The sequence below is a fragment of the Cervus canadensis genome, chromosome 18, assembly GCF_019320065.1.
Source record: "Cervus canadensis isolate Bull #8, Minnesota chromosome 18, ASM1932006v1, whole genome shotgun sequence".
In the NCBI taxonomy this organism is placed as follows: Eukaryota; Metazoa; Chordata; class Mammalia; order Artiodactyla; family Cervidae; genus Cervus; species Cervus canadensis.
In genome coordinates, this window is record NC_057403.1 from 17,692,490 (window position 1) to 17,713,004 (window position 20,515).

At 59.2% G+C, this 20,515-nt stretch overlaps 1 protein-coding gene across 1 annotated transcript in view; it reads left to right on the top strand.

The window, feature by feature from the left end:
• The window catches only part of PPP1R37 (protein phosphatase 1 regulatory subunit 37), a 37,153-nt gene that overhangs the window by 9,234 nt on the left and 7,404 nt on the right, over positions 1-20,515 (top strand). The gene's annotated exons all lie outside the window — the stretch shown is intronic.

Genomic DNA, 20,515 nt, shown 5'->3' on the forward strand with positions numbered 1-20,515 from the left:
GCAGGGCAGGGCTGCCGGGAGATGGAAGCCCCCGGCCCCCGCCAGGGAAGGAAGTGAGCCTGTGGAGGGTCAGGCTTCAGGATGGCCATGATGGTGACAGCCATGGTGGGGTGATCTAAGCTCTCTGGTGCTTCTACTCATTTAATCCTCAGAGCAGCCGGGAGGGAAAGCTGAGGCTCACAGGTGCCAAGGCCACACAGACAGTAAAGGGAGAAGCCGTGTTCAAACCAGAGGGAGCAGGACTCACCCTCTGCTCTGTTCCCCAAAAGCCTCCCAGGCAGGCCTCCTTCCTCACCACAGGAAAGAGGCCGCACCCCTGAGCCTGGCGGGGAGCCCTTCCCAAGCCGGTGTCCATCCCCGTCCATCCCCCGGCACCCCCAGCACCCCTGGTCTAATCCACAGACCCTGGTTCCCTCTGCCCTACGTCCCCCCACTGTCGCACACGTCGTCCCCAGACAGAGCGCTGCTCTGCTCTCCCGGGTTCCCGTGACGCCGCCTCACGCTGTTGTTATTTGTTTGGGTCCATCTCCCCCCACTGGACCCAGGAACACCGTGAGAAACCGCATCTGTTCCCTCTGGCTGCACGAAGGAGACCAACCAGTGAACACCCCCAGGCCCACAGGGACTCCGAGCACAGTGGGTCTGCTGACGAGCGCCCCGGGTTGGGAGCCTCTGGCCCCTAACCCAGGACTGGGCCTCAGAATAGTTGGGGGCCCGAAAGGGAGCAGGGACCAAGGAAGATGTTCATGGGGTCATTTGGATCATTTGCCCACGCTGCCATCCATCCATCCGTTCGTTCATCCCCTGCCACCGCCTCTCCCCACTGTGCACCAGGTGACGGAGTCCTGACTGCCCTGCCTGTTCTCACGTCCTCTCTCCATTCCCGAAGAAGCGAACCCTGTTTCTTCACATCAGGCTTATGGCCCATTTCTCCTACTGCCTTTCACACCCCATGCAGGATCCCTAAAACAGCTCTCAAGGTCGGCCCCCGCCGCCTTCACTGACCATGACTGGGCCCTCCCTTGCCCGTGTCCTCTCTGCGTTCAAGTGCGATGGCCTCTTCTCAGTTCCAGCCTGCCGGGCGCTCCCCACATCCTGTCCTGGAATGCCTGCCTTGCTCTCACGGCTCTAGCTTGTCCTCAGGTACCAGCAAACCCTTCTTTCCTGGCCCTCTCACTTGGTTCCCCCCAGAAGGTCAGCGATCTGGTTATCTGTGGGCCAGAAGGTACTCTTGCGCCCTTGACTGTGAGCATTGTGAGGGCAGAGATGGCTTTGGTTGGGTGCTCCCTTATCCCCTGGTGCTCCCAGCATGCGGCACCAAGGGAAGGAAGGGCAGGTGATGCTAGGCCTCGGGGACCGGATGGGCCCGCCCTCAAGCAGCCCAGGACGGGGGAGGAATAGAGGACAGGAGGGGGCCCCGAGTCTGCCACTGGTGTCCTCCTGCCAGGTCTGCAGAGCCCTGAACTACAGCCTGCGGGAGTGCAGGCCGACCGTGGGGGTCAGGGGCAGGCCCATCTTGGCTGTGGACTTGCTGTGGGACCTCAGCCAAGCACTGCCTTTCTGTGCAGCAAGGGGGTGTCGAGGTCCCTTCCCACCCCGTGTGTTTCCCTGTCTGTCCATAGGTCACCCCCACCATTTAGGGAACGGACTGCCAGGACCTCCTCATCGTGGGCCGGTGGGCGGGGCAAGAGAGCTCAGGTTGTGGTAACTGGTCTGCCTCTCTGCCTTTGAGGCAGGTGACCTGATTCCCTGCCCGCCAGCGACAAGGCGTGTCATGGGAAGAGGTGGAGGAGGTCAGTGGGGTCCAGCCCCCCGCTCCCCAGCTCAGGCCTCCACCCTCACTCCTTGTCCTGTAATCCCCTTCTGTCCTTGGGATACTGGCTTCCCGACACAGCTCTCCCGACTTTGATCGCAGTGACTAGAAAGGGCTGTGTTCCCTGGGATGGGGGTTAGGGGTCCTCTATCCCCCGGGCCTGGGCTCAGCCCTCGGGGTCTGCGGCGTGGAGCTTCTCCAGGCTCCCCTGCCGTATCACTGTCTCCCCGCTGCAGTGTGAGCCCCAGGAGGGCAGGGCTGGGCTGTCCTGGTCACTGCCGTGTCCAGTAGCACAGAGCCGGTGCTTGGCGACTGTCATTCCAATAGCATGGAGTTGGGGCGGGGGTGTGGGCAGAGCCCGGAAATAGAGCTCCCGTGGAGCCCTGCTCAGAGCCCACATGTCTGACAGCAGCCTGACCCTGGCTGGTCCTGAGCAGACACCCCAGGCCGGTGAGTTTGGGGGGCGGGGGAGGGCAGGGCCATCTGACTCCCTGGGCGGCCGCCAGCTGTTGGGTCCAAATGCCTGTGCTCACTGACCACCCAGCCGTGAGGATCCCGGCTGGCACAGGTTCCGCCCCTGTTTCCCACGTCCAGATTATCAGGGCTGGAGGCTTATCTCCTGGTTTTACAAGTGAGGCAGCAGGCCCGATGGGGGGCCTGGCGCCCAGGACGGCTCCTGCTGCTGCATCTCAGGCCACCTCTGTCGCTTTGAGGGGCCAAGTGACACATCCTCGAGGAGGACGGCTGAGAGACCTGCCTTGTGCCCCTGGGTTCCCTGCCCGATGTTATTATGAAAAGAAAGGCTCTGGGGCAGTGGAGATGCCATCTGCAGCCCACAGGGCAGCTGAGCAAGTCCTGCCCGAGGCTCTGCTTTCTCCTCATCCCCTTAGTGGGGGTCGGTGAGGGGAGTTGGGGGTGAAGGGTGTGCGGTCACCCGGGAAGCTCAGAATGGTTGTTACTAAGGGAGAGACCCCTTACTTTGATTCTTTTCTGACTTTACAAATAAGATATGTCCACTGTGAAAAAAAAGAGAAAAAGATTTGGAAAGTCGAAAGAAAATGAAAATCACTTCTTAAGCTTACCATCTGGAATTTTTTTTTAAAAGCTCTGTTGAGATGTAATTCACGTACATTTCACCCATGTAAAGCATACAGTTCAGTTTTTCCCAGGATGGTGCGTTTGTCTTCATAGTCCATTTTTAGAACATTTCAGTACCCGACGACCTCTCCCCCCGAAGAAACCCTGAGCCCCTTAGCGGGGAATCCCAGCACCCCTCACCCACCCCCTCAGGCCACCGCTGATCTGCTTTCTGTCTTGTTAGCTTCTGGATGTTTCCTGTAACTGGAATCGTGCCACCCGGGGCCTTTTGTGTCTGTCTGCTCTCACTCAGCAGTGTTTACAGAGTTCACCCACGTCGTGACTGCCCGTGCTTCGTTCCTCGCTGTCACCGGATAACATTCCATCGTGTGGATGTTTTCTCTCTTCATCCGTTGACGTGCATTTGAGTTATTTCCACATTTTGGCCGTGATGAGTAGTGCTGCTGTGGATGCTCACGCTCAGGTTTTTGTGCGGACCCAGGCTTCCGTTTTTCTAGGCGTGACTCTAACCCTCTGAGCAACTGCCAGACCGTTTTCCCGGGCGGCTGCCCCACTTAGCGCTCGCCTCCATCGGCGAGGCTTCCGCTCCCTCCCTCCACATCCTCCGTTCCCTGTCTGCCCCTTAGATCCCAGCCACCCCAGCGGGTGCTGGGCGTCGCACTGTGGTTTTGGTCTGATCTGCATTTCCCTGATGGCTGTTGGTGTTGAGCATCTTTTCATAGGCTTCTCGGCACTTGTGTGTCTACTTGGGAGACATGTCTGTTCAGATCTTTGGCCCGTTTTAAAATGGGATCATTTGTCTTCTGGTTGGGCTGTAAGAGTTCTATATATATTTTGGACGCAAGACTCTTTATCAGAAGCGACGCACACCACCTGGAATGTCGTCAGCGTGAAATGCCAGAGCACTTCCTTCCCATCTCTTCAATGGTTAAGTTACAGTGCCACAAACACGTAAAAATAAAACTGGGCGGAGCCTGGATATACAGTTGAATGTCCTACATTTTCACTTCATTTTTCCTTTTTTTTTTACAAAGCGTGATTAAAATCCACCGTCAGGCCATTGTAATTTGCTCCAGCCATTCCGCGTTGCTGAGCATTTAGGCCCTTTCCAGTTTTCAGCTGCATGAATAATGCAGCGATGTTCAGCCTTGTCCATAAATCTTTCTGTTGTCGCGGGGAGCTTTCTCAGAAGAAATTCTTAGAAGGTGGTTTACCAAGTCAGAGGGTAGGAACCTTTGAAGTCTTATATACAGTCTGTGCCCACAAAGGTCTGGAAGCCTTGAGGGACGGCACTTGGTTGTATCTCTTGATTTTTTTTTTTTTTTAAAGAATGAATGAATAATACTTTTGCATTTGGGTGTCTTGGTGCCCGGATGGTGTTTTGTTTTAATGAACCTTTTTGAACTACTAGTTAACTTGTTTCTTGTTATTGCATTAGTTGCTTCTTCTTGAGCTGGGCCCATTTTTGTTTTGGGACGTTTTGTAAGCCCTGTGTCTCTATTTCAGATATCCACTCTTGGGCATTACACGGTGTGCAGATGTATTTTTCCTCATTTGTCATTGGCCTTGCTGGAAAGGTGGAGGTGGGGGAGCCTCCTTTCAAAGAATCCCTGTCGCCTTTGCTCTTTCGCTGGCTTTCTGCAGCAGAGAGGGCGGGGTGGGTGGTGGGGGGTGGCGGCCCGGGCCCTGGTGGCACTATGGGGTGTGGGGGGGCGGGAAGGCGGGTTGTATTAGTGGCGGCCAGGCCCAGGCAGAGGGGACAGCAGGTTCCCAAGAGGTTCTCCTGGAAACACACCTGCAGCCTCTGTTCGCTGAGCACTAGGCCGAGCCACCCGGCGAAGCTGGTGGGGCCCCTCGTTGGTGACCTGGCGCTATCCGTCACTTGCTGAGGTCACGGCCCTGTGCAGAACGTGGCCAAAGCCCCATCCCTGGGCACATCCAGTCTGCCTCACCCCCAGGAATCTAGAAATCTACCCCCCCCCCCCGCCCCCGCTCCTCCAGCGTCTACATGCTGGGCCTCTGTGCTGGCTCTTCCCTCTGCCTGGGAAGCTCTCCCCAACTTCCGTGGGGTTACCATTTGTCTGCTGACATCCGCTCCCTGTCTTGGGTCTGCCTTCTCCATTGGAAGGGACTTGGGAGGGGATGGTCCAGGGCTGCGTTCACTGCCTCAGTGTGTTCACCTTGAACTGCGCCTGGCCCCGAAGAGACACTTGAAAAACATTTGAGGGAATGAATGAATTTCTGCCTCGTAACTCGTCTTTTAGGTATCAGCCTGAATGTTCCTCCCTCTGCTGGCCTTTCCTGATTACTCCTTCCGATCTAAGTGATCATCACCTGTTTTCCTCTGAGTGCTTTCTTGCTTATAATTTGTCACTTTTATTTGTGTGATTATTTGTCTGCCTTCCTAGCAATCACTCCCCGAGGGCAGGGATCCAGATCTATATTGTGCTCTGTTGTATGCCCAGCCCAGGTTGTTTGGTAAAGAATGAATGAATATGTCCTTTAGCACCCAGACACACCTCGTGAGGCTACGTGGCGGTGCTCACCTTTCACAGGGGAAGAAAAGTCAGGTTGGGCAACGAGAAGTTCCAGGCACTCAGTGTCCATCCCTGGAGCCTTCACTGCACCAGTAAACAGCTCACAGTTATTGGATTTTAAAATTCCAAACTAAAGTCCCCAGTGCCTCTGAGTCCAGCTGGCCATCTGGTGCCCCGACCGGAAGCCTGAGGCAGGCAGCTTGAAATAGCCGGCCTGGTTGTCCCCTGATGGTCCTCAGCTTTCTCAGAGGTCCCCTGCCCTGAGCTGGGCCCGTTGCCTACCCAGGATTTCAGTAGATGGGAGTGGTGGGAAGCAGGGAACCACTGAGTGATTTGCAGACCTTTTTCAGGTACCGCAGTGCTCCCAGCCCTGTGTTGGGTCCCTTGCCTATTTGCCTCACTTGCCCCTGACAGTGACTTTCAGTCCCCAGAGGCTCCTCAGTTCTCTGTCCTCTGAGCCTTTGTGCATGCTATTCCCTTTGCTGCAACACACTTCTCCCTCCCTCTACTTTTTTTTTGGCTGCACCGAATAGCTTATGGGATCATAGTTCCCTGACCAGACCAGCCCAGGGATTGAACTTGTGACCCCTGCAGTGGAAGCATGGAGTTCTAACCCCTGGACCACCAGGGAATTCCCTCCTTCCCTCTGCTTTTAAAATTATTGTTATTAAGTTCTCTTCGTGGCATTTAAACTATGTATGTACCATACACGTAAGTTAAAGTGTAGTATAATAAAGACCCATGAGCCTACCTCCCAATTTAGGGCTGAGAACATTACCATTAACTCACCTCTGTCTGGGTGGGAGGGTGGATGGAGCCCAGAGACCCATGACTGCTACCCTGCTGGTTGTGATTGTCATGCCTCTTTTTTTTTTTTTTTTTTTTTAAGTTTTATCACCTGTGCGTGTGTGATGAAAAAATACAGAGTTTGGTTTTGCTTGTTTCTGAGTGTCATAAAAATGACGATGTGTTGTGAGTGGAGCCTGGGTCTCTCCTTTCCCCTCAGCGTTAGGTCTCTCAGTTCCATCCATGGAGATGCTCCAGAGTGGCTTTGCGTGGCTCTGCCTTAGATTGTCCTCAATGGACATTTGAGCTGTTTCTGGCTTTCGGTCTTAGACACCCGGCCCAGCCGTGAGCTTCGTGTATGTGTCACCTGGGGTGTCAGCAAGACGTTCTCCAGGGTACAGACCTCAGGCTGGAAGTGCTGGCTGCAGGTGGAGCTGTGCAGTGCTACATGATCATACCCAGCCCTCTCAAGTGGCTCTTCCCTCCCTTACCTGGTGAGCTGCTCAGACCCCCTGGGTCTCCTCACCACCGCCCCCCCCCACTTTCTTTCCTTCAGTAGATGGAGCACCTGGCAAGGACCAGGTGCAGTTATGTTAAATTCCAGGATGAGATGATGAATGAGACTCACAGCCCCTGTGCTCATGTGACCAGTGTTGTTAGGTAGCCCCTCCTCCAGGAAGCCCTCCCTGATCCCCCGATCAGGTTAGGTGCACTCCTGGGCCCTCCTGCCTTAGTCCTGGCCCCCTCGGGGTCATCACTGTCTGGGAATGGATCTGCTTTGCCCCTGGAGGCAGGAATCAGAGGTGTTTTGAATGCTGTTTCCCCATCATCACCCTCTGGGGGTGGAGCACAGAGCAGGTATTAAGCGAAGGATCCGTTGAATTATGCTGAGACACTGGCCCTTGAGGCAGGTGGGATTAAAGGGAGAACGGAGTCCAGTATCCAGTACTGAGTCAGACTCGGGCCCTGGGCCCAGCACCTCCGCAGGTGGCTGAGCACGCAGGGTGCCTGGGCCTGTGCTTGGGCCCATGGCAGAAGGATGGACTGTGGCCTCTGCGCTGGGCAGCTGAGAGGAGCCGCTGCCCAGCTCTTCCCTCCTCGGCCAGTGTGTGGGCTGGGCAGGGGTGCCTCGCTGAGGAGTGGGAGTTAAGAGTTGGCATGCGCGTTCCTTTGACGAGGGCAGGACTGGGAGGCTGAGGTGAGCCTCACAAAAGGTGGAGGGGGCAGGCGTCCCGGAGGAGCAGTGTGGGCTGCACGGGGCCGTCGGTCAGTAACCGCGAGGGTGGTGGTGGCTGGTGTTGGCAGAGCGCCCGCCTGGTGCTGGGTGCAGCGCTGACATCGTCCATGTGCCAGCCGGCCCTGTCCACACCCGGTCCCTCGGGGTGGGTGGATCGTTGCCCCATTTCACAGACGTAGGGGGATGGTGAGATGCTGAGGGGGGTCCGGCTCGCCCGGCCCGCTGGGAGTGGAGTGGCATCCCCCTTCTGCAGGCAGGGGGCTGGCGCTCAGAGCTACGTGGCCAGCCTGGGCTCCTCCTCGTCCTGCGGCCCTGTGGGTCCTCCTCCGTCCCCAAGCCTTCACTCCTGCGCCCTTAGGTGCCCAGCCCTGGGTAAATATTTGTCTCCAGGCAAGCAGGAGTGGTGCGATCAGTATTTCCGAGCCAGGTGGCCGGGGACAGGTGGATGCAGCTGGCCCGCGGGCGGAGCTGGAGGAGCCTCCGGGCAGTGCTGAGCCTTTGTTTGCCCAGGCGCCACTCCGCTCTCCAGGTGCTGCCAGATGTCAGCTTGGGGCCCCCTGACGGCCGGCCGGCTGGCCAACACCAGCCTCCCGCCAAATGCGTCACACCAGTGATCTCAGTGACTGCTTCTGGAAGCCTCCATGCGTGTGTGTGTGTGAGTGTGTGTGAGAGAGATTGGCTCCGTTTTCCAGAAGAGGAAGCACGACCAGAAAGAGATTAGGGCCTTGCCCTGTGGTGGCCAGGGTCTGTCTAAGACGTCAGGGTCAGAAACCACTTGGGGCCCCGTGAGGTAATGAAGGTGCTCACGGGAAGGGCACAGGGGCCTCTGTCAGTTCCCGCGAGGCGGGGGGTGTCAGAGCTGATGGGAAGAACCAGTCCCAGCTCTCCGGGCCACAGCGCTGCTGACTCGCTCTGCTCTCCGGTCACTGGCCGTCCTGGTGGTCGGGACAGGCCTGCTCGGTCCTGGCCCCTAGCCCAGGCGGTCATGCAGGCTGAGCAGAAATCCCACATCCTTCCTGTCAAATGGGGCCTGAGAGGGCTGGGCTCAGCCTTGTGGGGACTTGGGGACAGCTCAGAGGAGGGGACCTGGACTCCTCAGACGCCCTAAACAGACACTGCCAGATACGCCATCTGCCGCCAGAGGCCATGCCCTCCGCACCGGCCTGCACTGCTCTGGGTTGAGAAGGTGGATTCACATCGCGAGGCAGAAAGCCACCAGTCACACACCCACCCGCTGCAGCCCCCAGGAGACAGCGTGCAGTGTCTCTCTCACACACACACACACACGCCCCACCCCCCCAGGAGACAGCTCGCAGTGTCTCTCACACACACACACACCCCCACACACACACCCACTGCAGCCCCCCAGGAGACAGCGTGCAGTATCTGTCTCTCTTACACACACACACACACACACACACACACACACACACGCCCCACCCCCCCAGGAGACAGCTCGCAGTGTCTCACACACAACACACACACACACACCCACTGCAGCCCCCCAGGAGACAGCGCGCAGTATCTCTCTCTTCTCACACACACCACACACACACACACACACACCCGCTGCAGCCCCCAGGAGACAGCGCGCAGTGTCTCTCTCTCACACACACACACACACACACACCTGCTGCAGCCCCCCAGGAGACAGCGCGCAGTGTCTCTCACACACCCACCCCAGCCCCCCAGGAGACAGCTCACAGTGTCTCACACACACGCACACGCGCACACACATCCGCCCCAACCCCCCAGGAGACAGCGCTCAGTGTCTCTCACACACCCGCCCCAACCCCCCAGGAGACAGCTCACAGTGTCTCTCTCACTCACACACACACACGCACACACCCCCTCAGGAGACAGCGCGCAGTCAGAGGGCCCGTCCTGGTCGTGAGTGCTTGTGTTGGGTCGTGATGTGGCTCCACCCAGCTCAGGGCTGGACGTGTTGTCTTGGTGGTTCAGCATCAGCGGGCGTTGAGCTCTGTGCCCACCCACGCGTGCTGCGGACACAGCACCACCAGGGAGGCGAGAGACAAGTCAGCCTCGACACCACAGACCCACTCGGAGGGCGGGAGGATGAGGGGAACCCAGGGCCAGCGCAGAGAAGAGGGGGCGCAGCTGGGGGTCCAGGCGAGGCTTAGGGCCACAGACTGTCCCACCCCCGCCCCCCCGCTGAGCCTGCTGCTGCAGGCTGCAGGGCCGGCTATGCCCGCCTCTCTCCTGGCTGTGTCCTTGGAAAGTACCCCTACCTCCGTGGGCCTCAGTTTCCTCTTCTGGAAAGTGCAAAGCGGTGTGTACTGTAGCCCAGACTGTGGCTGTGGACAGAAAGCGTCGGGTGTGGTTAAGGGCAAGGGTTGTGGGGACTTCCTGATGGTCCGGGGGTTCAGCATCCCCCTTGCAGTTCAGGGGGCGCGGGTTCGATCCCTGGCCAGGGGAACCAAGACCCCGCGTGCCACAGAGCAGCTAGGCCTGCGTGCCACAAGGAAGACCCTGTGTGCCGCGACTAAGACCCGACACAGCCAAGTGAGTAAATAACAAAGGAAAAAGGAGCCAGGACTGAGGCGTCAGACTGCTTAGGCCTGAGCCCCGGCTCCTCCCCTGGCTCTGTGACCCCGCAGGCTCCTTAACTTCCCCTGCTTCAGGTCCATTTTTCACCTGGGGAGTAAATCTGCCCTTATCTGATTGCCCGAAGCAGTAAGTGTAATGCGCTAGCAAGGTGCTGTCCGTGTTTGCTGCTGTGAGTAGCGGGACCTTAGAACCAGAAGTGGCCCGTCACACAGCCGGTGCTCGGGTCCTTAGTGTGCCCTGTGTGACCAGGGCCCGGGGCCAAGGCCTGACCTCCCCCTCCCCCTGGAGTGCCCTGGAGCTTCGTCAGGCTCCTGCTGAGGGGGAGGCTCCTTGGTGGGCTGAGCTGAGACGCCTGTAACTTAAGAGGCTTCCGCACCTTCAGACTGCACATGTTTCTGTAGCAGGATCTTCTGCTGGGCCGAGCGGCTTGGAAGGTTCTGAGGGTGCCGCAGGTGGAGTAGCCAGGCCCTCCTTCTTCCTGGCCTGGGGTCCTGGCTGGTTGCTTAAGCCCAGCCCACCCCCTGCAGCTGGCGTCCCAATCCTGCCTCCCCTCCCCCAGTCATGATGCCTCCCTCCCGGGAGGGACAGGGAAAACCACTCTTATCACCCAGGAAGCTGTGGGCGTTGTGGCCCCTTCGCAGGCTTGGGAGGGCCCGGGGTCTGAGAAGATGGGACTGGGCCAGCCTCTCCTGAGGGGCCTCCTGTCCAGGGCACGGCGTGGCTTCCTGCCGCCACCACATGGTTCTCTGGGGAGAAAGGAAGAGAGACTTGGTGCTATTCACAGAGTGAGTCGTTCATTTGCCGCAGTGATGTCTCTAGACTCACGGAGCCCTTGGTGTAGGACAGAGAGCGAGCAAGGAAACAGATACCGATTGGGGTGCGTCCCGTGAGGCCCCAGAGGGACGTGGTGGAGAATACGGGTGTGGGGGCACTGATGTAGAAAGGGGCCAGAGAAGGCTTCTCAGAAGTGGTGACATTTGAGCTGAGACCTGGATGACTGGTTAGGAAGGGGGAGTGGGGAGGGGAGCGCTCTGAGCCGCAGCAATAGCAGTTGCCGACCTAGTGGCAGAAACAAGCAAGGTCGGGCTGGGGAGGTGTGTGCACGGGGGTGGGGGTAAGACCACTGCAGGACAGAGTCAGGGGCCTTGTCCTGGGGTGAGGAGTCGCAGCCTCAGTCCCAGCGCAGGGACAGGCTGTGGAGGCTCAAAAGTGCTAGAGGCCAGCCTGTTCCTCACCGTGGTCACCATGGTTCATTATGTGCCCGCCTGGCTCCGAAGGGCAGAGACTGCAAGGTGGACGGTTTTCCTTTCCTGGGGGACCTGCTGCAGTGTCCCCGCACATACTCAGCATGTTCTGAAGGTGCACACCCAAACACACCCCCTGGGGGTCTCCCCAGCACCCCCCGCCCCGCCCCGGCTCTGTCAGGGACAAGCAGGGGGCCGCCCAAGCGAAGGCCCAGGAGACCAGGCTGGCTGGAGTGAGGGGCAGCGGCCCCTGGCGCTGGTGCGGCTCCAGGACTGATGGAGCTTTGGCATCACCAGTGGCGACTTGGGCACCCTCTGCTGGGAAAGTTAGCGCTTCCAGCCTGGGTGTGACCTCCACTGCCTCAGTCCCTCTGAGCTACAGAAAGGCTGGTGGGGGTGGAGGAAGCCCAGCGCTTCGTCATCGGGAAGAGTAACTCATGACCGTGTCCCTTCGTTTTTCCCGAGGAGTCACAGGCAGAGGCTTTTTTTGGAGCCCGCTGCGCTGCTAGAAACCCCTGCTGGTGGAAGTCGTCCTAGCAGAGGCCGCTGCTCCCCTCCACTGTGTCTGGGCCCTGTCACTCCCCCATCCTGTCCCCCGGCCTCCTGGCCCCCAGAACACCCTGTGGCTGGGCCCTGGGGGAGCCCCCAGCCTGGCAGGGGGACAGGGCCTGAGGGGTCGTAACTGCCGCGGGCACGGGTACCCGAGGACGCTTCCTCCTGGCGGGTGCGGAGCCGTGGAGCTGACTTTGGCCCGCTCTGGAGGCCATGGTGGCCCAGCCGTGCGAGAGGAGGGCCCTGGAGTGGGTGCCTGTGTGCTCGCTCAGGCGTGCCTCCTCTCTGCACCTGATTTTGTCTGTCTCAGGTTGGGGGCCTGGCCACCTCCCTTCCCAGGGGTGCTGTGAGGCTTCAGCTCGGGCCCGTGAAGGTTGTCACCGGTAGCGGGCTCCCTGTAGAACTCAGGGATGCTGCCATTGCCCAGGCCTGTGCTGGAGCCCTCGACTTCCCCCGCCGCCACCGTGTGCCTGATTCCGTGTGACAGCCCTCCGTCCGGGTGCCCTGTCCCCCTGGTGTGGGTCTGAGGCCCGGCTTTGTCTTCCTCCCTTCCTCCCTCCAGCCCATGTTGGCTGATCACCTGCTGGGCCAGACCTGACTGTGTAATTAAGGTTGTCAGGAAAGGCTGGCCTTGGCCTCCCTCAAGCTTCTTCCCTCCGGTCCCAAATGCTGCCCCTGTGCCCCGTGTGGACCACCAGCTCTGAGCAGCTGCTTCCCGCCCCCATTTAACTTTCCGTGATGGACACCTCCCGACAGAGCAACCGCTTTCCAGCTTCAGTAACGACCCGTATGTGGCCAGTCTTGACCCTCAGGCTGCCTCGCCCCCATTATTTTGCAGCAAATCCACCATCCCCCCATACGTTCTTCTGAGTTGCTTCTGAATTGGCGGGGGACACTCAGCCTCAAGCCAGCCACCTGTCCTCGGCGGTCATCTCCCCCAGTGCAGGACGAGACCGCGCTCCCTGTGGCCCCTTACACAGTACATGACGCTCAGAGAGGAGGCTCCCCCCCAGCAGGGCGAGGCTCCCCCCCAGCAGGGCGAGGCTCCGCAGGCTGCCAGGACGGCCTCCACGCTCTGATTCCTGGTCAGCTTCCCTTGCTGCTCCGTCTCTGGGTTAGTTTGCTTTCTAATAATGAGCACTGTTCTGTAAAAGGGAGTGTTCACCAGCACGCTCTTCTGTTCTACGCTGTGGGTAGTAACCTGATAGGTATGCAAGTTCACACCTTTACAAGGATCTCTGGATGAATCTCCAGGAGTGGAGGCGCTGGAGCAAAGGGCACACGCATTTGTCTTTTGGCCTCTTGATTGGCTGATGTAGCCATATTGCTGTTGAAAGGGGCTGTGCCTCTTGGTGCGGACACCGGCTGCTCAAGGGCATGTCTGCCTCCCACGGTCACCAGCAGGTGCTGTCCAGCTCGTGGGGGTCGGCGTGTCTGAAAAATACGTTAGTGTACTTGCATTGAATTCGAATTTCTGTTTATTCTGAGAATGAGTGTGGAAGGATTCCGAACCTCGGTTTCGTCATCGAGAGGTGGCGGGGAGAACTTGATGAGGCTCCCTCCCCAGCCGAGGAGCCAGTGCAGCGGCTGGAGATGCAGGGTGCGAACGACGCAGACGGGGCCAGCTCCGGCCTCTGCCTCCCGCTGGAGCAGCGCCCCTGGGCAGGTCACTTCCCGTTGTGGGCCTCACCTGGAAGGCAGGGTGACGATGCCTACCCAGGATGGGTCACGGGTCGTTTCTGGCAGTCTGGACCCTCGCATCCTGCCCGCCTCCCTCCAGGCTCTTCCGTGTTGTTCTGCACATGGAGCCGACCCCCCGCCCCATGATGTCAGAAGGCCTTGTCTGCCTTCAAGGCCCAGGACAGTGGCCAGACATGAGCTCCGCTGTCTGTCTCTCCCTCCCTCACACTATCTTGGTGCCTTTTCTGTGCCTGGCCCTGTTAGGGACAATGTAGGGGATGTGCGTGGACCCCCATCCTGGGGCTCCTAGTCCAGTGACAGTTTAGTGTGGGCCGGGCTGAGATGGGGGAGCCCAGGGGAGGGAGCCTGACCAGTGGGGGGCTCATGGAGGGCTCCCGAGAGAAGGGGGCCCCTGAGCTGAGGGTTGAAATGAGAGTGTCCTGCCTAAGAGGAGGGAGAGAATGAGGTGAGGTGAAGCCTTGGGCCTTTCTGGGAAAGGAAAGGAGTTTTGAGTGTGGCTGGAGCACACTGCTGGCGGGGGTGGGGCGATCCACGGGCAAGTCTTCAAGGGGGCTTCTGAGACCTAGCTTCCTCCTCCACCTTGTCCCAGCTCAGTCCAGAGCATGCATAACATGCACCCCCCAAGGGCCTCCCTGGATGGGCTGCATACTCCTCCCCCCAGGTAAGAACCCCTGGAGGGGAGGGACCCCTGTCCGAGCCCTCCCTGTCCTCCCAGCGCCAGGACACAGCTTGGCACGCCTTGCTGGGAGGTGTGGACTGACGAATAGGAAGATGGTGTCTAAGTGAGAATTGTCGGTTAGAAGCCTCACTCCAAGGGGCTGAAGGCTGAAGGGGGATTTTATTGTCTTCTGGATCTGAGGAGTCTTGACTAACTTGACTTCCGGCCTCACTGGATTCTGTGTCTCTCCCCTCTGGGCTCACCTCTCCCAAGTCGGCTTTATTCTCAAGAGGCTCTCTCCTCTTGGTGGATTCCGGAGTGGCTGCTCCAGAAGCGGGAGGCCACGTCGTCCACCCCTGGGGAGGCAAGCCCTTGTTTACTGACAGCCCTGCAGGGGTCATCCCCCTGTCGTAGGCCGGTCACTGCCAAGGGGGCTGCGGAAGGGCACCTCTGGGGAGGACGGTGGGACGTGGAGGTGACGCAGACGTCCCCCCTGGGGCCCGGGAATGGCGTCGTGAGGGCGTTGGGGCCCGGTGCTGACTGCCTCCTGCTGCCCCGGGGCGGCAGGAGGCAGTCAGCACCGGGAGGGGACGCGGACAAGGCAGCCTCACCGTGGGGGTGGGCTGCGCGCCTGACAGACCGTCTGCCCGGGGGCTGCTGGCCTGAGGCTCCATGTGCTTCCAGGTGCCTTTTCAGGGCTGGCCTGGTGCCCCCTGAAGGTATGAGCCCAAGCGGCCTGGGTGGGCGAGGATGGTGTTCCCCAGACGTCGAGGCGTGGACAAGAGCCCGGGTGTCCTGCAGGACTGGTCCCTGCAGTGACCCTGCTGCTGCGAGGCTCTGGTTTCCTCTCTTTCGGGCAGGGTGATGGTGATGGTGCCCTCTGTCTGCGGTAGGAAGGGTCTGAGGGTGGGCTCCGCAGATGCGCTGGCCAAACCCTGGGAGTCAGGACCACGTGCGGTTAGAACCCAGGCCTGGCTCCGGGCCGCCCAGTAGCTTCAGCCTCCCTCTTCAGCTCTGGGCACCAGTCCTGACAGCCTCCCTGTTAGGGGACTCAGGGGGCTCCCCGCTCCCCGGCCCTGGTCTCTGCAGACACAGTCCTCCCTAGACTGCGGATGGTGCCTGACACTGCTCTGAACCAGCCTAGTGGCTCCTGTCTCGTGCAGAGAGCGGAGTGCTCCCTGAGGCCCGCTGGATCCCCGTCCCTCCCCCTCTGCCTCTCCTGGCGCCCTGGATCCTGCCCTGCCTGTTCCCACCCCGCCCTGCCTGCCCGCTCCCCGTGGCCACTGCCCTCTGCTCTGTGTCTCTCATTTGTGTCTGCAGCCTCAGGAGTGAGAACTGCCCCATCCCCTTGTCGTCCCCCCCGCCCCCCGCCATTGCTGCTTCCTGGTTTTGACGCCCACTTGGGTGACCACAGCTCCAGGCAGGCAGGGGTGTGGCCTGAGTCGCCGCCGCCCCCTGGCGCCCACCCCGTCCTGGCCTCTCGTGGGTGCCTTTGCACCTGTGTGCAGAGGAGCGAGCCCTCTCTGCCCGTCACCTGATGCCCGGCATCAGGTTCTGTGTCCCTTTGGGAGGCAGGGGGTGGGGGAGCAGCCTCGTTTGCCCCACAGCCTCTTCCTGGGAGACTGGCGCTGGCTGCACACGGGCCTCGCTCCCCACAGCTCACACCTTTGCCCCGGCCCCTGCCTCCACCCAGGCCGCTCAGGGTCGTGTGAGAAAGGAGCCATGTTCCAGTTACAGAGCAGGACAGGTCGGCGTGTGCATTCCAGCCCGGCCGCTCCTGGCTCCGGGACCTTGGATAGATGGCTTGCCGTCTCTGAGCTTGCTTCCCCTGATTACAAAGTAGAAATATAACTGCCAGTCTCACAAGGTCACGCAGCTGGCAGAACAAAATGGCGTAGAAAGTGCTCCTTTCTACGGAGCAGGTGCCCGTAGACTACTACGTAGAGGGAAGTAAGTGCCTGATGCCTGGAAGTGGTGGCTGTGGCCACCATTGCCACCTTTCTCCAGCTGTGTCTCCCGCTGAGCCAGGCCCCACTCTGGGCAGCTCCGCAGCGGGTGCCCTCATGTCCCTCTCTCCTGAGACCCTCTAGGTGTCCCTTTCAGAGAGGGAAAGAGGTCATGGTGTTCATCACAGCCTCACAGGAGGAGGATCAGAACATGGGTCCTTTTACCCGAAGCCGTGACCTCTTTGCATCCCAGCTCGGAGCCCGGGGGTGCGCCCCTCACCGCACAGCCCCTCCTCTCTGATGGCTGCTTACACCAGGCCCTGCCCAAATCAGACCTTCGCAGCCGTGGCTGTGGGAGCTGGAAACACACACTCACAGGTGTCTCCCCCTCGCACACACCTCACCAACTGTTCCGTCACTCGACAGGTGCTCTGTTCTCTTCTGGGTCCCCGCCTTCCAGTGTGGAGACAAAACACAGCATTGCCGGCCGGCTGGCCTGGAGGAGCACTCGGGAGCGTGAGCTCGGCCCTGGCCTCGAGGAGCACTCCGGAGCGTGAGCTCAGCCCCTGTCTGAGGATGCTCTGTGCTGACTCAGTCACCACACTCACCCTGGGAGGAGTCCCGCTCGGCCTCGCTTTCAGGGTCGGGTGGTTGAGGTGCAGACGTTACGTTGTTTTGCTTGGAGTCACAGAGCTTAAGTTGGGAGCCAGGACTCGGCCCCAGGCGCTCTGGCTCTGGAGCCCGTGCTCAACCATGCTGCGAGACCCCACATCTCCGGTGAGCTGCGTCCAGGCAGGGCCTTCCTGAGCTCGCAGGGGCAGGGGCAGCCAGGACCCAGGCCCCCCGATCTCAGGCTGGAGCTGGGCCCTCACCACTTTGCAGCCCTGGCCTCAGAACCTGGCCCCAGGGCTCCAACTCGGGCCTCCCAGCCTGGCCCAGCCCTGGTGGCCAGTGACCTCACCAGGTGAGCTGTCCTCCTCACGCAGCTCGCCGGGTTCGCTCGCTCATCTGTGGGTGCCTGGCTGCAGCTGGAGGCCCGGGCACTTTGACTCACAGTGGCCTTGTGGCTCAGTTAAGGCTGGACAGGTCAAGGGCGGATGACCCGAGGTCATCACAGATGAGCAAGTGTGCGGGGGCTGGCCCTGAGCCGGCTGCCCGGGCCAGCCTCCACAGCCTGTAAAGTGCTTGGGTGGCGCCTGGCACAGGCGTAGCACAGGAAGTGCTACGTAAATGCTCTGTGTAAGCACCTGTACTGCCATTTCCTTACCGTGTTTTTGGGGTTTTTTTTTAACATTGGTTCATTAAAAAAATTTGAATATGTTTCATCTCATTCATTTCCAGTGATAATCTATGCAAAGTGCTGGCTTTGATTTAATAGTTCCTTTTTCTTATATATGAATGAAATACACATACATACCGATGACCTCCTCAAGGTCCTTCCCAATCCACCTGACACTCAGGCGTGCCCACTGGTGACAGACCAGGCCTGGGGACGTGGCTGGCGGTGCCATTGAGAAAAGCGAGACGGGGCTGGGGGGCCCCCAGGCTGAACCCCGCTTCTGTTCCTCTGAGTGTCTCACCCCACTGCTGCCCCCGCCTGGAATGTGTGTCTCAGCATCAGAGGAGAATGACGAGACGCAGTTATCATCCTTTTTGAAAAGTGGTGTTATTTCATTTACCAGTTTTCGGCTGAGCTGGGTTTTCATTGACGCGCGCAGGCTTTTCTCCAGCTGGGGCGAGCAGGGCCTGCTCTGGTTGTGGGCGTGGGCCTCATTGCCGCCCGTGTCTCCTCGTGTTACGGAGCGGGGACTGTAGGCGTGTGGGCTGCAGCAGCTGTGGCGCTCGGGCTCTTAGGGCACAAGCTCAGTAGTTGCGGTGCACAGACTTAGTTGCTCCGCAGCATGTGGAATCCTCCCGGATCAGGGATCGAACCCACGTCTCCTGCATTGGCAGATAGATTCTTCACCACTGAGCCACGAGGGAAGCCCGCAGTTGTCATTCTTGTCTGCAGTTGCTCTGGGCCTTGGGCCCCAGGTCTCCAAGCCTGTCTGTCTCTCCTGCCCCTGCTCTCAGCTTCCCCTACTGCACCTGAGTGGGCAGGTGCTGCCTCCCCCAGCCCTGGCAGTGACCGTGTGTGAGGCTGTACAGGCATCAAAACCCCACGGGCGCCTCACTGGAGGAGTGGCTGGATGGTACCTGTGGCTGGTGTGGAGGTGGCAAGGTCAGAGACCCTGGCCCTCAGACTCACCAGGACGCCTCTCAGAGCAAAGTGGATAGGCTTTCAGGGGACATCAGGAGCCAGAAGTCCTAGGCAGTCAAGGAGGGCTTCCTGGAGAAAGCAGTGTTGGAGCTGGACACCTAAAGGACCAGCTGCAATTTGAGAAGTTGCTAAGGGCTCACATTTCCTGTAGACTGTCTAGGATACTGAGAACTGCTACTGAACAACCCCATGTGTACCAGTCCCTACTTCATCCCCATCTGAGGTGACCAAACCAGCTCCACCTTGGCCTGGGGGCTGTTATTGAATGGAGTGGGTCTCACGGAGCAGTTTTTGCCTTTTGGCCATCTGGTAAAGCCTGTGTACACTTTTTTGGAGCAACGATTTTTTTTTAAAAATCCTGGAGTGGGCTGCCATGCCCTCCTCCAGGGGATCTTCCTGACCAAAGGGTCGAACTCCCGACTCTAGATATCTCTGCACTGGGAGCAGGTTCCTTACCACCAGTGAAGCCCCGTGCAGCAGCAAAAACGGGGTTTATAAAGGGTACCAGTTAAAATAGTTTATTCAATACCTTTAAAATCATTATATAGTATTTATACTTGTCCTCATTGACACATGGAATAACAGGATGTAGCAGCAGCTCGGACATCTCCCAAAGCAGGGATGAGCGTTGAGGATCTGCAGTAACTGTTATGTGACGTGAAAACGTCTGCCGTTTCTATTGATGACAGAGTGTTAGGTCTGCTAAAGAGTGTTTCTTTTCTCTCTTTTTTGTCTCTTACATTACTAAGAAGGAAATGCTAAATTACGTCACAGTTCAGCTAGTGAAAACAAAGAGGCAATTTTTCTCAAGTTCATGGATCCCCCAGGGGGTCAGTGGCCCCTTGCTTGGTGGATTCCCTGAGGACAGGCCAGTGCCTATCCCCCCTCCCCCAGAGCTGGGAGCCACCAGGCACGTGATGGCATGTGGGGGGGGGGGGCAGCTGACACGGGGGAGGCTGCTGATCACCTACAGCTTCTCTCAGGCTCCATGCTGCCCACTTCCACCCAAGAAGGAAGCGAGGGGTCTAGGATGGGGCCTGAGCTCTGGGGAGCCCGGGGCCTCTACGAGCTTCTTTCATCCAGCATCCCTCCCTAACACAGTGGAGAGAGTTCTGGAGTGGGTATTCCGCTTTGCCTGGACCAGCTGCCTGGCCCCCGGGAGGCAGCTTTCCTTCCCTGGACCTTGGTTTCCTCCCCAAGAAGTCATGGTGCTGTTTGATAGGGTCGGGGTATTGGGCTCCTGGCCAGAGTGGTGGCCGGAGGGAGCGTCCCCCAGAAATGCCTGCTCAGAAGCTCCGCAGGGGCTCTCACTGGCCCATCCCTGCCCACCCTGCAGCCCCCTGTCTGCTCCACGCTGCTGGCTCCCTGCACCCAGGCCTGACCCCATGCCTCCCCCGCTCAGAGCCCCTCCTTCCTGCACTCCTGGCTGCCCCCGGGCAAAATCCAGGCTCTGACAGCCAAAAACTGGTCTTTTCACCTGGCGAATGGCTAAACAAAATGCATACCTGGACAGTTACTACGCAGCACCACAAAGGGGCCGAAACTCAAAACTGTTCCGTTCCAGAAAGAAGCGGGCTGCCAGAGGCCACATACTGTTTACCACCGTTTGTATGAAATGTCCAGAAAAGGCAAATCTGTGCAGACAGAAAGGCCAGCCCTACCTTCCACATGGTGACAGGCCCCGAGATTCCCAAGGACAAGCCTGTGCAGGTTGGGTTTGGGCTGCACCCCTCGTTCATTTGGGGAGCCAGGGCCGTATCAGGGACTCTGACTGCTGCTGTGTCCCTGGGGCACAGGAAGCCCCGTTCGGCGCTGAGGGCGTTTTGGGAGTGAGGAATCTGAGAGGCCGTATGGCATCTCAGTTAAGGGCTGAGTTCCAGCTCCACTACTCACCAGCTGTGTGACCTTGGGCAAAGTGCTTCACCTCTCTGAGCTCAACTTCTTCATAAGGTCGGAGTGTGGCCTCATTCTCTCATTCAAAAGAAACCACAAATCAGACATCTGCCCTGGGTCTGGCCCTGTGCTGGGTGGTGTTGGGGACCCTGGGGGTGACCAAGGGAGCCCCAGTCCTGGCCTGTGGGGTCTCCCAGTCTAGTGGAGGAAGTAGCTGACAGG